Below are 17,377 nucleotides of genomic sequence, written 5' to 3'. Positions count from 1 at the left end.
CATCATATAAAAGTCTACTTTACCAAATACATGTAATTTAACATTGTCTTCAACACAGCCCAGTACATACACAAAAAACAAAATTAAAGGTCAAATCTCCACTTTTTATAATGAGCAGAAAGTTTACCCTTTTTTTTATCTTTGTAATACTCAGTTTCCCTGTTATTTTTAATATATACTTTGCAAGCAATAAAAGAGGGCTTCTTATTTTGAAAGGTCTGGTGATCTTGCAGGCCACTCCACAGCATGAGCCATTCCAACCACTCTGTTTGCTCTCCGTGGACAGAGTGAAAAACGGGTACTTGTCTTTAAAAGGGCATATCTTCAAAAGTTGTGAGCCGATTGAAATAATTGTTTTGGATTAAAATATATTTGATCAACTTTTCAGAAATAGGCGAAAAAGATGGCGCAATGAGGGGCCTCTTTATTTTGGGACACCCTGTATAATTGTCAGTAGGCCTATTTCAGATTTGTGTTGAAATCCTACTGTTGAAACATTACCTTATTATTTATGAACTACATGTAAGTTTTCTAAAATAGACACAGCTTATATAAATACATGCCTTGCGTATTTATTTATTTATTTATTTATTTATTTATTTATTTATTTATTTATTTATTTATTTATTTATTTATTTATTTATTTATTTATTTATTTATTTATTTACTTACTTACTTATTTATTTATTTATTTATTTATTTATTTATTTATTTATTTATTTACTTTGCGAATTTATTTTGCGAATGGATCTGAGAAGGTGTAGGCATTTAGGCCTATTATAAAACTACACATTTATTTTCAATTAGTTATTTCGTTTTGTTTGTTGAATACAAACTATGAGAAGGACAAAAGAACTTTTGTACAAGAAAATATTATTCAAAATAATCAGGTTACAGAAAGCAATTTTTGAAAAGTCACTGCATGGTAGGTATTATACCTACCATGGTCACTGTATCTGAAAATGTCAAGCGAATGCTGATATTCTTGGGAAGGAATGATGGTATTAAACAAAACTCAATTTACATTGTAAACCAGTTGAAATAAGATGGAAAAAAATGTTTAGGAAAAATAATGCTCAGAATAATGTTATGCATAAAACGTAATCGCGCCATATAATTTCGTGTAACAAAAAACGGTGGACCATCATCACCTATAGAAGCTTATAGAACCTATCCAATAACCGGAACGGTATCAATAGAGGCCCTGCATCATTTTATCGACTGGCTCCAAACAAAGGATTTGAACCGGTGTCCTTCACCGTAGTTATGGCGGAGTGCAGTTCATTCAATCAAATGTTGTCATCAACCTATTTGATCGTAGTACAGGGTTATGTGTGTGAGACGAACTGTCACGGTAGATTGCAATCATGCTTTTGTTGTATGCATTTGAGTAGTCCGCCATATTTACGGGATGATACGTCACATGCAAGGCCTCTATTGAAATGACAGGACAGATTGGTGAACAGGTTGTTTTGCTATATTGGATAGGGTCTATGCCCTAAGTTGAGAATGGACCGTCCCACTCGATTTGTAAAAAGGTCGCGAACCCATTGGGTGGACCCAAGTAACTGCCTAAAATGAGGCAAAATTGAAAAGAACTCGTGTTTTAAATTGAACTTGGGAATTTGAAAAGTATAAATCACGTTGGGTCTAAGGCTGTGCTAACACTTTTCTTTGATGACTTTGGCAGCATTTTTTTATTTTTCAAATATCTTAAAAATTCAAGAATCTAAGCTAATTGAACAGACAGTAGTTAGTATGTTACACGGCAAAGAGTTAAATAATGTTGGATTCAATAGGATTAGATATTTATTTATCATCTCTCTTCTGAACTTTACATAGTAACTATTCTTTCCCTGAATCACTTGAACTTGAGGAACAGTTTGCCCCACTTAACAAAAAACGGAGCAACTTTAATTTTTCAACCGGCCTGTACAACATGCAAATTGAATTGATCTTAGACTAGACTTCTCCGTAGTCCACTTGCCAATTGTGCATACTCTGGCTATTACATTTAAGCTTAAAACTCTGATTTAATTAATGAGTGCACAATTGATAGATTTTCACAACTGATCTTTTCAGTCACCGTCGCCCTCTGTTTGTAATAGCTTCCCAAGTTTTTCGGATAATAAACTGGCAGATTCTAAAATTAGAATTGTTCAGTATTGAAGTGTCATTATAATTATGCCATTATGATATGTTGCATTCAATAATATAAGCATCGTAGGGCCTATACTTTACTTTTACTGTCACAAATATAATTATATAGCCTAAACTTTTTCATAACCATTTTATACTAGTATTTTGATGTACTAAATATCAGTATAATTTCGAGTTCAACTGAATGCGTTCATCATGATTAATAACATTTTTATTAATCAAAAATCGACTATGGCATAGTCTAATCTTAGACATGCTGAGCTTCATAACTTAGTAACTATTATTATGTTCTATGTGCACAGATATTGTTACTTACATTTTTGTGATCTTTAGGCCCAGACGAAGATTTTGATATGTTTTTAGTGAATTTGGAGCATGTTTTAAATGTTGTATTAAATTTTGTGCTATCGCATATTTACTTTGGACTGAAATGCTTAAGGGGTACTACACCCTGGCCAACTTTGTGCCTATTTTTGCATTTTTCTCAAAAATTATATCGCATTTATATCGCGTTGTTAGTGATGGCAGTGTGAAGATAAAAGTCTAAGTTAGAAAACCTTCTCACACAGACCAATACGTATGAGCTTTGAGTTACACCACCCTCAGGATTGGAATTAGATAAATGCACTGTGTAGAACACAGGATTTTAAAGTAAACTTTATAAAGCTAATGATTATGATATGTACTTTTAAGTGTATGTAGCTGGGATGAAAAGCAGACAATCAATTGAAAATTATGACATCACGTATTGAAGATATGGATTTTTTTTCCAAAAACACAAAAAATAGGTCTTTTAGGAAAAAATGTATATTTGAAAGTTCACAATTTTCAATTGATCGGCTTGGTCGACTTTTCATCCAAGCTACATACACTTTAAGTACATATCATTAGATTTAATATAAAGTTTACTTCAAGGCAGACTTGTAGTACCCATGTACTCGGGTCCCAATTTCAATGTCCCCGGACCCATTACTCATGCCAGATTTTTTTGAACACCCTATATGTGAATTAGATATTTATATGTATAAAAGTAATGCCAGTTTTAGTTTTAGTTTGAATTTCACGAAATCTAGATAGAAACATCTTTGGGGACAAGCACAATTTTAATAAGTATGTATTCCTTTATTGAAATCTGAATAAGAAACGTAGTACAGTGAGGTGCGTCACCTCAGTGAATTTCTGCATGGATTTTGCCGGTTGATAAGGGCGACTAAAAGGAAATTTTACATTAAGTGCTCTGGTATGAACGTTTTGACAATATTTTTTGTGTGACATGAGAGAACATCAGACATATCAAATTGAATTCTTCTGATATCAAATAATATTGATTTTCTAAGGTTTTTTTTTCTAATTTCTTATTTTATTAAGTACTTTGAACATCAAACAAAAACAATCTTATAATAAATCATGCAATTTATTTTATACCGTACATGTTACAGTCTTGAGTTTTCCTTTTTATGCCTTAAAAGTTGTTTAAACCCCACGGAATTGCATGACACACATATTCCACTGCATAAATTAAAAGCTTGTTAAATCCTTAATTAGTTTAAAATTAAGATTAACACTATGAAAATGCAGTTGTACTAAGTTAGATGCACCAAAGTGCAGAAATTCTTTATGCACACCAACTTCCCATTGGAATTACACAGAGCTCCTCCACTTCCTCCACCACCCGACTAATTAACTTGATTAAGCTTGCTTGTGACAACAGTCAAAGGTCAGCTCATCCAGCACCCCCGTTTCCTGTTTCATTGTTATGCAAATAGCGATCGATCAGCGTGGTGACTTTGCCTGTTTGGTAATAGTTTCCGTGGACATTTTAAAAGACACCATAGCGTCCTTCACGATCGATATCCGTGGTGACTTTGTGCTTCTTGATTTTTCTTCCGTGGAGACTTTGTCGGTTTGGTAAAAGTTTCCATGGAAAGTACCGTGGTGACTTCCTACTTTTTGCTCTCATTCCTAGCTCCATCATCATGTCTCAAGTGTCACCTATTGTGCTCATGAAGTCACTCCCTCTCATCACCCATTCATTCATTCTCATTCAAGTGTTGTTGATGTTATTGACCAAGGTAATAGGGATGATACAAGTAGATTATGTTTTGAAAAAGCAGATATTTATCCTGAAAGTACTTCTGTAAATTACAATTGTTCCCACAATATACCTAGTAATAACAATGTTCATGTAAATAATATAACAAATGATATAAATATTGTAAATAATATGAATGATGACACTAAACATGTTAATGCTGTTGTAAAGAAATCTGTACATATAACTAGTGCTATTACATGTAGTAGTAATAATGATGTTTCAATCAGTACTTCTGCTATGGAAAATGAAATTTCTCATGATGTTTATGCCAATGATACAGACAATGGAAATCTTGATGATGAAGAAATTACTAGTGTCACAACATGTGACAACAATGAGTGTACAAACAAGTGTTGTAAGGTAAAAGATAAAATTAGTACCGGTAAAAAAAGAACTGAAACTTTAAAAACTGTAAAGAATGTCAAAATTTGCAAGAAAACTGAAAATGATTTTTGTGGTGAGTGTGTAAGAAAAATTTAAAAAAATGATCTTTATGTAACTTGTAATAATTGTACACTTGATTTTCACCTTAGATGTGTTGATGATAATGATGTTAAGCTAAATAATAATTGGTATTGCAAGAATTGTTTTCACAAATTTGCTAATGATGAACTTCCTCTTAATGAGGGCTTTATTGATTTAAAGTGTAAGATTAGGAAGGGCCTTAAAATAGCTCATTTAAATATCCAGGGTTTAATCCACAAAGTTGATGAGGTTAATTTCCTTTTGAATGACAATGCTATTGATGCGTTATGTATTAATGAGACTTGGTTAGATAAGGATGTTGATGACTCAGAAGTAGAAATAGATGGTTATAGTACTTATAGACTTGATAGACAAAATGGTAAAATACGGGGTGGAGTTTTATGTTATGTTAAAAACAGTATTTTGTCAAAACAAAATGAGGATATATATGATAATGATATTGAAGGTATTTTTATTGAACTTAATTTAACCAACACAAAGCCTATTTTAGTTGGCAGTATTTATCGCCCACCAGACTGTACTGTTGATTTTCTTGATAATCTTGATGATATATTTAAGAAATGTAACAATTTATATGATGATGTATATATTTTAGGAGACTTTAATTTAGATCAGGTTAAAATTGGTAATTTAAGAAAAGTGACAAGGTTGGCAAACAATTCTAATATGAAACAAATTATAACAGATTATACAAGAATAACTGAAACTAGTAAAACAAAAATTGACTTAATATTTGTATCAAAACCAGAACTTATTATCTCATCTGGTGTTCATAGTTTAGGTCTTAGTGATCATTCATTAATATATGCTGTAAGAAAATGTAATAAGTTGAGAAACTTCCACCAAAAATTGTAAGATCCAGATGTTTCAAAAACTTTAATGAAGTAGATTATATTGATACAATCAAAAATATTGATTGGGGTAGAATTCATAATATAAACTAGAGCGGTTCTCGGGTTTCGCGGTTTTCGGCATTTGCGGTTTGTGGTTCAGGTTGGTTGGTGGTAATTGGGAACCTTGTGTGATCCTGATTACTGGTTTTTGATGTGTATTTTGGGTTGTATGTTGAGTTTCTGTTCAGAACCTTGTGTGATCCGAGTGTGTGTAATGTGTATTATGGATTGATTTTGAGGTGTAAGAGTTGTATGTGTTGTGTTGTTTATGTTATGGAATGTAGAAATGGACATTTTATAAATAGGATTGGATATTGGGGTGGCAACTATGTATAGATGGGTTTGTTGTTATTTGTGTACATCCATATGAAAAGGTTGCACTTGATGGTTGTATATTTTTTTATTTCATAATAGTTTGGAATGAATACTAGACTCATAGCATGTGGAGGTCACTTCAAATGATGGTTAAGTGACATGGTTAAGGGAACTGGAATGGCGTTTCGACAGCATTTTTGTGGGACATGAGATCACATCAGACCTATTGAATTGCATTCTGAATACGAAGAATGTCTTTCTGATATCGAATAATTTATATTTTATGAAAGTTATGATATTACAAATGTTATGACAAATTATTAAAGTTTGATTTTTACCTTTCTTAATATTGAAGAAATGGATTTTTCCCCCAAAAGACCTAATTTTTGTTGGTGTTTTGGGGGAAAATCCATATCTTCAATCTGAAAAGTCAAAATTTTCAATTGATTATCGGCTTTTTATTCCACCTACATAAGCTTCAATTATAAATCATCAGATGTATAAAATTTCAATATCAAAAACATCAATTTTTAAATGATTTGCCATAAAATGTGTATTACATTGCGAATTTCAAAAAATCAAAATTATTTGACATCAGAAGGACATTCTTCGTATTCAGAATGCAATTCGATATGTCTGATGTACTCTAATGTCCCACAATAAATACTGTCGAAACGTACATACCCCTTCCCTTAAGGAATGTTTTGTATTTCTAAACTATGTGACTTGTGGATGATTTGAAGTGACCTTTTTATTGAAATGTGTCTGGTTTTTATTCATGGCTATTATTTGAAATGAGAGATATATGTATGAGCCCTCAAGTGCATGCTTTTGATATGCATGAACACATGTATGGAATGTATAATTGTTGATAAAATACTGAGTAGTTGTTGATTATAATTTAGAGAATGTTTGTTCTGTTTGCAGGTTGAGTTTTTTTGTGAAGGTTTGTATTATATGTTGAATGTGTGTTTAGAATGTTATGTAATTGTTAATATGAAGTTGACTTGTTGATGTTAATATGTGTTACTATTGTTTCTTAAAAGGGATAAATAAGATGAGACAAAATAAAGAATCTGAAGTTGGAAATATTAGTTTAAGCATATAAATTTATTTGTTCTGGAATGACGTTACAAAAGTTAACATAATTGCACAGAGTATTATTTAATTTATGAACAGTGTATTAAAGCTAGAATGTACGATGGCCTTGAGGTATGTTTTTATATGTGTCACATTGATTTGTGAGGTAATTTTTGGATTGTTTGACACCCAATTGGGAATGGGTGGTTGTCGTACATTGTAGCTTTAAGGCCTTTGTTTTGAATATGTACCCAGCAAACACAAAACGTTTTCGACATCATTCGCAAAAGGTTGTCAGAAAACGTTTAAATGTCGGGTTATATAAAGGGTATATTAAGAGTATAAAATGTTTTCATAACCTTAAAAAACATTTTTTGATAATCTACTGCTCAGCAAATAAAAATGTTTTACAAGAAATGTTTAAATGTCGGGTTATATAAAGGGTATAAAAACGTTTTAATAACATTCCGAAAACATTCTTGAAAACTTGATACAAAACATTCTAAACAGAATGTTATTTTGGGGTTGAAAAAATATTTTGCGAAAAATGTTTGCCCAAAATATTTTCAATAACGTTTTCATGACCTTTATATAACCCGACATTTAAATGTTATTAAAAGGTTTTGAAAAAAACATTTTAAGAACATTTCTGTGTTTGCTGGATTCAAATATTTTAACATAAATGTTATTTAAGTATTGACACAATATTTGGCAAAAATAGTTTACAATAACATTTTTTGAAAACATTTAGAAATATTGTTGTAATGTGTTTTCATACAAAACATTTTAAAGCGTTATCATGACCTTTATATAACCCGACATTTTAATGTTATTAAAACGTTTTTACCTAAACCAAAAGCCAAAATATAACTTATTTAAAAGCGTTTTTGTGTTTGCTGGGTATATACTGTCTGTCTAGTTTGAAGTACATAGTATTGATGCGGACCTTTTACATTGTGCTGACTTTGAAGGCTGAAGGCAGACATAGCTGCAGCATAGGCGCAGTGCTGTTTACATGCTGTGTATGCGCGCTTTGTCACTTTGTACTTCAGAGTGGACAAACTGTAGTTTCAGAACTATTATTTTAGAAAGGTTGGAAAAGTTTGGCATAAATTGTTTTAATGTTGGGTTATTTAAAGGACATATCGACCCTGGACCAAAACAAGCATATTTAAGCACTGTAGGCCTACTTTAAATATGCTTTCTAAACAACATTCAATGTGTGACATTTGGAATGACAATAAAGTACATTTAAAGTACAAATAAAGCACAATGGCCAGAAAAGTACATGTAAAGCATACTGAAAAAACGCACATTTAAAGTACTGTACTGTAATTGTACTTTATAACCAAACAAGCATATTTAAAGTACTGTGCTTTAATTATACTTTATACCAAAACAAGTATTTTTAAAGCACTGTGCTTTAAATATGCTTTCTAAACAACATTCAATGTGCGACATTTGTAACGACAATAAGTACCTTTAAAGTACAAATAAGTCACAATGACCAGAAAAGTACATTTGAAGCACATACTGAAAAAAGCACATTTAAAGTACTGTGCTTTAATTGTATTTTATACCAAAGAAGCATATTTAAAGTACTGTGCTTTAATTATACTTTATACCAAAACAAGTATATTTAAAGCACTGTGCTTTAAATGTACTTTCTAAACAACATTGCAATGTGCGACATTCGGAACGACAATAAAGTACCTTTAAAGTACAAATAAAGCACAATGACTAGAAAAGTGCATTTAAAGCATACTGAAAAAGCATATTTAAAGTACTGTGCTTAAGGAGGTTCCATACCATATACCAGTAAGCTTATAATTATAAGCTTACCACATATGGAGCTTATCAAAGTATTGGTAACACAAGTATGTTTACATGCAAGTATACATGACATCTTGGTTTATTCAAATTAACCATTTAAATAAAATCTTTCTGAATATAAGTTTCATGACTGGGGCTGGAGTCTGACCCCTCATATCTACACATCTTAAAATGCATTTGCGATAAACAGCATTGACAATAGGTGGTCCAGAACACTCTTACATATGTATTTATGTGGGAGTTTCTTAATTATTTTATTTACATTTTCATGTTTTTAACTCGACATTGTGGCCCCAATCTGCATGATATACATGTTAACATGTACCCATATTTTCATGATTGGGGGAAAAATAGTCTTAAAGTTTGTCACTCATATTCCTTATTAAAAAATGGTATCCCTAATGAAAAGTTCTGAATCTGATGAATCCATTTTCCACAATTAAGACTGTGAGAAAAGCAGTCTTTAAATTTATGTTTTTCATGATTTGTCATCAATTGGAGGCATTTGTTTTTTGCTTTTTGCATGTCTATCTTCGTCATTGTTTTGCTGGGCTGATAAATGTATTCTATCATCATGTTCCATTGTAGTTTCCGTTTGCAGAGCTTGGGTCCCATTTCAGCAGCAACTGAAAGAAAATTGTACATAAAATTACGAATTAGTTTAACTTAAAAATTTAACAAAATTAATATTTTATTGCCACTTACACATCTGGCCATTTTCCAAAACAACTGAAAAAATATTTTGTGTCAGCGAGAAATTCATAATCATCAAGGGTCTATGGTTAGCCTGGTATTTCCACATCACTTGTTTAGAGTCCGCCAGAGAAGGATACAAACATACATGTACATTACATGTAGAGTACTGTCTTAACTTAACCCCTCCCCCTTTTTTCCCCTTAATTTTTATATCAAAACTGAGATTTTTGGTATTGGCATAAAGCTCATATTTTACTCATTAAAATTAGTAAAGTAATACTAAAATTTATCGCCTGAGATAAATTTCGTTTAGTTCATAATCTGCATATCCTGTCAGGCATTGCTTCTCATCAAAACTGCACGAACAAGCAACTCAAAATTTGGAAACAATAATTTTAATGGTACATTTTTTTGTAAAGCCTCAATATGTACATTGTATAAGAATACAAAATATTTTACCATGTCCCTTCCTTTAAGTTTTGACTTTTGAAAAAGATAAATTTCACTAGCAGTAGTGGTTTTAATATTAAGAAGCAAAAATGTGTTTCACAGAATCACAATGGACATAGAACCGTAAGTATTTCAGACTTAAAATTTCACTGGGATTTATGAGAAAAATAAAAGAATTTTCTTCAGATTCAAAAAGCTCCATTTTGAAATGGATAAAGCGATTTTAAATACCGTACCTTTGGTAATCCTCCAGACTACAGTAGTGATTTATATGTTGGTGTTTGGTGTTGCCACAGGTGTGGAACTTCACGGTTGCATATCACAGAACCTGTATGAAAAATAAAATAAAATAAAAATGGTATTTGACAAACTATCTTGTCTCTTGTGTTGGTGTTGGTCTTTTGGTTCGCGGAGAGACAGTCATTTTACTGGGTCAGTCCATCTCAAATCACCAAATGGGTTGGCTGGTCACCCTCTCAGGTTTTATTTAAAATCACTTATATCATAGCCCTATGTGCCCAATGAACACATTTCAAGCGGTAGGTCTATACTCCTTGTCGTTACCGAGAACCGGCCTATTAAAAATTGGGTCAGACACCCCCCCCCCTTGTTACTCATGCGCGTAGAGACCTACCGTTTGAAATGTGTTCATTTGGCACATGCCACCCGATTATCCCAAGTTACCAAACCCTAACAGGGCACATAAACATGATCGTCATGTGTGCAACCCAGTTTCAAGCATCAGCTTTTGCAAAGTGACGATCAACATAAGCAGCTGCAGCTGTTGCAGATGGAAAATTTATAGCATCGATAACCATGACGTGTGCGAGTGAGCATCAACATGTTGTACATAATTTTTGGGCCACCCGATTATCCAAAGTTACCCAACCCTAACAGGGCACATAAACATGACCGACCGTGATGTGTGCAAACTAGTTTCGAGCATGAGCTTTCGCAAAGTGACGATCAACATAAGCAGCTGTTGCAAGGGGTAAATTTTGACGATCGATAACCATGACGTGTGCGAGCGAGCATCAAACATGTTGTACATAATTTTTGGGATTTATAGAATCGATAACCATGACGTGTGCTAGCAAGCATCAAACATGTTGTACATAATTTTTGGGCCACCCGATTATCCTAAGTTTATATCAAACCCTAACAGGGCACATAAACATGACGTGTGCGAGCGAGCATCGAACATGTTGTACATAATTTTTGGGAATTATAGAATTAGAATCGATAACCATGACGTGTGCGAGCGAGCATCAACATGTTGTACATAATTTTTGGGCCACCCGATTATCCTAAGTTTCCAAACCCTAACAGGGCACATAAACATGACCGTGATGTGTGCAACCCGGTTTCGAGCATGAGCTTTCGCAAAGTGACGATCAACATAAGCAGAGTCCATGCATGCATGGTATTATAATTAGTAAAACCAAAGTATACATTAGAATTGAAGAGGCATATTGACGTTACATGATGGGAACGTTATCATCAATGATCATTATTACTAATAAACAATGATAAATATTACGATCATTGCCATCATATTTCCACCGCAAGGTTTCCATATACCTGCACCATTGCAAGGAACTGCAAGTGCAAATCCAAATGCAATACAAAAATAATACAAAAAGTTTGTACTTTTATATGACAAAATTAGCATGACATGGCCATAATCATGTAATGTTTGTTCATGATGTTGTTGGTCTATCGCAATAATTATTATTCTGCGTTTGTAATTGAAAAAATTACGAGATTTATCATCATGATCATTCATGGAGCCGGGTGCAGAATTCGTAAAATTTAAGGTAAATAAAGCCAACGATTTGGATCGTTTATCTTGTATCGATCGGTTCCTTAATTCTCCTTCTAAAAATATCATGATTACCTACCCATACCAAAACGTATTCTAACGAAGAAATTATTTCTGATCAAATCGACTGTGTCACGACATTCGCCTTGATCGCAAGCGCTTCATATCCAAGCAGTCATTGATAGCGTAGCGACATTTTGTCTTTCACTACAAAACTTAATTCCTTTTTGATCAGATGAACCGTTACAAACGGTCTCTCAGATAGCTACCGTCAAGACACAGATAAAACGAGTTGCATATACGTGCCGTTTATAGGATTCTGAACACGTTAGGCGGGCCGTTAGGACTATAAAATGAAGTCAAGCCCGCACAAAGCTAGACAAACATTGACATTGACCAAAATGAACCCGAAAACATTGCTAAATGACCGAAATATTGATTAAAATGAACCCGAAAACATTGCTAAATAGACCATGTCATGCCGAACAGAAAAAGGTAGACGAACTTACATTTAAATTAACCGAAAATGTTTTCGCGAAATTGCATTGCAGTTCCTTCAAAATTCTTCAACTAAAATGTATACCAAAATCATTAAATATTAGTAAAATTTATCAAGAAGTATATTTAAGTTTGGAAAAATACGGTATAGCTATCATAATGAATTTTTGCCTATTATAAAACAGGCCACAACTGATGAACGTAAACCACAACTGATCACAAAAAGCTACAAAACACATCAAGCTTAAAAGTCCCAATAGCTACCGTCAATAAATTTCCATAGTATAATTATACTTATCAATAAATCATAATTATACTTATCAATAAATCATAACAAAATTGAAGAATATCATACTTTGTCCATCTTGCGTTTAGATGATTGCAGAATGAAGATGATCAGAAGAACTATAATTTAAAGATGATTTCTTGGAGATGATAAAGATGATTTCGTGGAGATGATTTTTTTCGCATCCGTCAACTTGGAGAATTCGATCAGCTGTGACAAAGAGGGACGCTTGTTTAGACCCGACGCCACTTGAAAACACTTGAAATATAGGTGTGGGCAAAACAAGAACCCAAAAAAACCCCATCGCCAAATGATATTGAAGATGCTGCAATGTTACGTAACTGTTCAAGTTCATCGATTCGCTATCGATTCCCTATCAATTCGCTCAACTCTATATATGACTCATGATTAGTCATCTCCTAAATAGAGGCTGATGGGAAGATATGTCAATTTAACATGCATGATGGGAAGTTTTGTCAATATAAGCGGGTTTATTATTTGAAATGCTATAGGGCCTACACAAACGAAGTAAAATTGCAAAACCTACTGCATGTTATTATATAATATTTATGTAAAGTAGAAGCGGTAAAGTTTAACCTTGACACACGCAAGTTCTCCTAAAAATGAATTTCTTTCGGTAAGAAAATAATTATCATAGACGGAATGACAATATCATAGACGGAATGAACAACATAGTCATAGGCGCAGTTCAACCACCGTGCTTGTTAGTCAAATCCACATGGTGTGTAGTATACGCGAATAGTAACCTCGTTCATTGAATTTCACGTTAAATTATCGCACCCAATCATGCCGCACTCATGCACCAACGCTCAAAAGTAGGTGTATTTGGACAGGAAAATGCCAGATTTGGGCTAATTATGCGCAATTGTGTGCAGTGCGAATTTATTTTTTTCGGCGCTTTTTTTCTCATTAAATTAGGGTCCCGTTCAAAAAAATCAAACTGGTGTCTAGATGTAAGCACAGTTAACACACCAGGAAAATTATAGAATATACAACCAGCTAGTTAGGCCTGTTCGGCGCGAACAAACATGCACCTGGTCGGAAAACAAATGTGATTTCCTTCGGATCACACAATGATGTCAATGAAGCACTTAATGAATGGCAGTCTTCATTCAATGCTGCCTGTGACAAGCATGCACCATTTAAGGAAAAGAAAGTTAAAGGGTGTTTACCTGAATGGGTGAACAGTGAATTTTTGAGACTAAGTAAAGATAGGGACTACTATTTTTCAAAAGCACATAAGACAAATAATGCTGAAGATTGGAGTAAAGCAAAGTCTCTTAGAAATAAAGTAAACAATATGAAATATTCACTGAAAAAGAGTTATTGTAACGAGGCTATAAGTAGCAACATAAATAATAGTAAAAATCTTTGGAAAACAATTAAGAAAATTATACCAAACAAAACATCAAGTATACCTTCAGCAGTTGTTAAAAAGAATGGTAATTACTCAGGTAACAAAAAGGATATGGCAAATGAGTTCAATGAGTTTTTCACTTCAATAGGTAATGAACTTGGGAGTAAATTTAATAATAACAATGATAATTATGTATGCACTTGTAATACTTTATGTTCTCATCAAAATCATAGTGTAAACAAATTTAGTTTTAGAGCAATATCTAATGAATTTGTTCTTAAACAAATAAGTAAAATGCAAAATTGTAAATCATCAGGATTAGATCCATTCAATGTAAGGTTATTAAAGTTGGCTGCGCCTTTCATCTCAAAATGCCTTGTTCATATTTGCAACCTGTCTTTGAATGGGTCTACTTTTCCTGATGCATGGAAGAAGGCTAAAGTAACTCCAATATTTAAATCGGGTGATAAAACTAATGTTAGTAACTATAGACCTATCTCTGTATTACCAATTGTATCAAAGATCATTGAAAGAGCTGTTCATGATCAATTATATGAATATATGAGTAATGTAGGACTGTTATCAAATGCTCAATCAGGATTTCGTCCGAATCATTCCACAACAACAACCCTTCTTGATGTTCAAGATTACATTTTAAAGAATATGGATACAGGTTATGCTACAGGCGTTTTATTTATAGACTTAAAAAAAGCATTTGATACTGTCAATCATGATATTCTGATTAGGAAACTTAAACAATATGGGGTATATGGGGATGAATTATTATGGTTTAAATCATACTTAAACAACAGAGAACAAACTGTTAATGTTAACTCAACTTTTTCTGACTTTAGGCCAATTGATATTGGTATTCCTCAGGGCTCAATTTTAGGTCCTTTACTGTTTATCATTTTTGTTAACTGTTTACCTAATGCTGTGTCTGAATGTAAAACTGTAATGTATGCTGATGATACCTCTTTAATGTGTAAAGCTAAAAATGAATCTGATCTTAAAATTCAAATGGAGTCATGTCTAAGTAGGGTAGCTGAATGGTTCAAAGTAAACAAACTCACTTTAAATGTTGAAAAGACTAAGTTTATGATCTTTGGTACAAACAAAATGCTTGAAAAGTTCAACAATGTACATTTATTATATAACAACAATGATATTGAAAGAGTAGATGAGTTTAAATATCTAGGTGTAAAATTTGATAGCAAGATGTCTTGGTCAGCTCATGTTGATAATGTTAGTAAAACTATTTCCAAAAGAACTGGCATAATAAAACGTATAAAATATTTCCTTCCATACAAAACCACTGTAATGTTATCCAATGCTCTTGTTATTCCCCACTTTGATTATGGCAGCATGGTCTGGTCAAATTTTAGTGTAGAGTACCAAAATAGGCTTCAGGTACTTCATAATAATTTAGCTAGAATAATTCTCTCAGCAGATATAAGGACACCAACTAATGATTTAATGAATACTTTGCAGTGGGTTAAACTTGATCAAAGATGGCATAATACTCTATTAATGACTGTTTTCAAATGTTTAAAGAATGAATATCCATCTTACTTATCTTCTCAATTTGATTTTGTTCATGATAACCATAATCATATTACTAGAAATCATACTTCTAATACATTGATTGTTCCAAAATTTAAATCAAATTCAGGTCAACGTACTTTTCACGTTAGGGCAGCCTATGCATGGAATTCTTTGCCACCGACAGTAAGAGCTCAGATGGAAAATATGACTTTAGGCCAATTTCAGTCAAAAATTAAAGAAATTTAAACCTGTCTTTATCTACATTTTGTTCATTTGCTTGCTTGATTTTTGTATAAATATAATTATTGTATTTCTGTATTTTGAATCATGGTATTTATAATTATCTTGTAGTTGATGATACCATTATACTTATTTGTAATACTAGTACATATTGTAAATACATTATACTGTATGCTTTTTTGTAAATATTGTGTATTGTAATATATTTTGTTGCTATAACATGTACAATGAGGGCCTGCTTGAAAAGCAGTGTTTGTCACTGAAGCAGTATTACCCTCAATAAAGAAAGAATAAATAAATAAATAAATAAGTAGAGATTGTAAATGACAGATAACCACCACCAAGAAATTAATGCCCATGGTAACCATTTTGCGCCCAACTTTGCACATTTTTCATACTTTAATTCAGATGGATGGGGGAGGGTTTAGTGGCAGTTTACTAAGTGAAAATTACTTAAATAAATGATAACCAATTGTTATGATGGGTCAATGAACTATTCTGGGTATGTTATTTGCAAATCACAAGCCAATAAAGGATTTTTTATACTGTGAAAGTGCCATGTAATTAGCTAATTTTTATCGAAAATAGCGAACTTTCTTCAAAGTAAAACTTCGTTATGGGGTAAAGACCCCAATTTTTTTATTGGTTGGTTGATCATCCCCATTCATAGTCATTCTCATCCAACCCCTGACTTTAATCAGCAAACTTCTTCTTGAGAGTTATTGAATTTCAAAGTTATACCACTTTTACTAATGAAAAAAATTGCAAAAAAGAGGGATTTTGCATTGCATATTACACAATATTCTAGATGGGTGAGAAAACTGGCAATACTATTTTTGTAACGTCTAATACATAGGTATTTATCAGCAACAATTCAAATTGTTACATACATCTAGCAATTTCATTAGTGCTAGCTAGACAAATGTGTCTTTTTCGAACTGTAAAATTGAAAAAATGTACTTTCCCTGTGGCAATCTTCAAAGAACCGTTACCATGGCAACAAGGGATTTTCGAATTTTTGATCAAGTTACAAAATCATTAGACCCAAATACCTTTCCTATCACAAGATTTAGGCAAATTCCATGAACCTTTATTTTTGGCTTTGTCCGCACATTGCTGAATTGATCCAGACCCCCAGTCTTAAGTTCCTTTAATTTGCTTAATTGCACACAAATTGCTTAAAACCGTTATTACAGACTTGTGAAATCCATCTTGGAGTTAGTTACGTCTTGTGGCCTTTCGTTTGAGGGCACAAGACGTAAGCTACAATTAGCTTTATACCAGGGTCCATCACTGTGTTGTCTAGATCATGAGACAATGAGAACAGTCGTTTTTGTCCATGGTATTCGTAGGTAACCTTAGCGAAAACGTCAAAAGCTACCTTCGAATAAATCAATTTGGACACAAATTACTCAGAAACCAGAAGGTCTGTAAACGTTTAAAATGAAGCAAACATGACAGCTGACAAATCCAACTATTTATCCCCTTCTAATCTTCTTCGAATCTGATTTTTCTTTCAAATGAGCAGACCGTTGTCTATTTCAGTACATATTTTTCAACAATTTTAAAAGCTGTATTCAGTTTTGCATGGCAGGCATGT

At 32.8% G+C, this 17,377-nt stretch overlaps 1 protein-coding gene and 1 long non-coding RNA gene across 3 annotated transcripts in view; one reads left to right on the top strand and one right to left on the bottom strand.

Moving 5' to 3' along the window:
- Positions 1–17,377, top strand: part of LOC140166984 (tenascin-R-like) — a 43,862-nt gene that overhangs the window by 19,851 nt on the left and 6,634 nt on the right. The gene's annotated exons all lie outside the window — the stretch shown is intronic.
- On the bottom strand, positions 8,926–12,840 carry LOC140166543 (uncharacterized). Of its 2 annotated transcripts, none has more exons than XR_011860880.1 (3): positions 12,684–12,840; positions 10,245–10,336; positions 8,926–9,488 (listed from the first exon to the last, which is right to left on the bottom strand). It is a non-coding gene; the product is annotated as an uncharacterized lncRNA (long non-coding RNA). The 2 variants fall into 2 exon arrangements; XR_011860881.1 differs by lacking the exon at positions 12,684–12,840 and adding an exon at positions 11,910–12,206.

This window comes from Amphiura filiformis, chromosome 12 (genome assembly GCF_039555335.1).
Source record: "Amphiura filiformis chromosome 12, Afil_fr2py, whole genome shotgun sequence".
In the NCBI taxonomy this organism is placed as follows: domain Eukaryota; kingdom Metazoa; phylum Echinodermata; class Ophiuroidea; order Amphilepidida; family Amphiuridae; genus Amphiura; species Amphiura filiformis.
The sequence above is the reverse complement of the archived record's forward strand: the minus strand, read 5'-3'. Positions and strand labels throughout refer to the sequence as shown.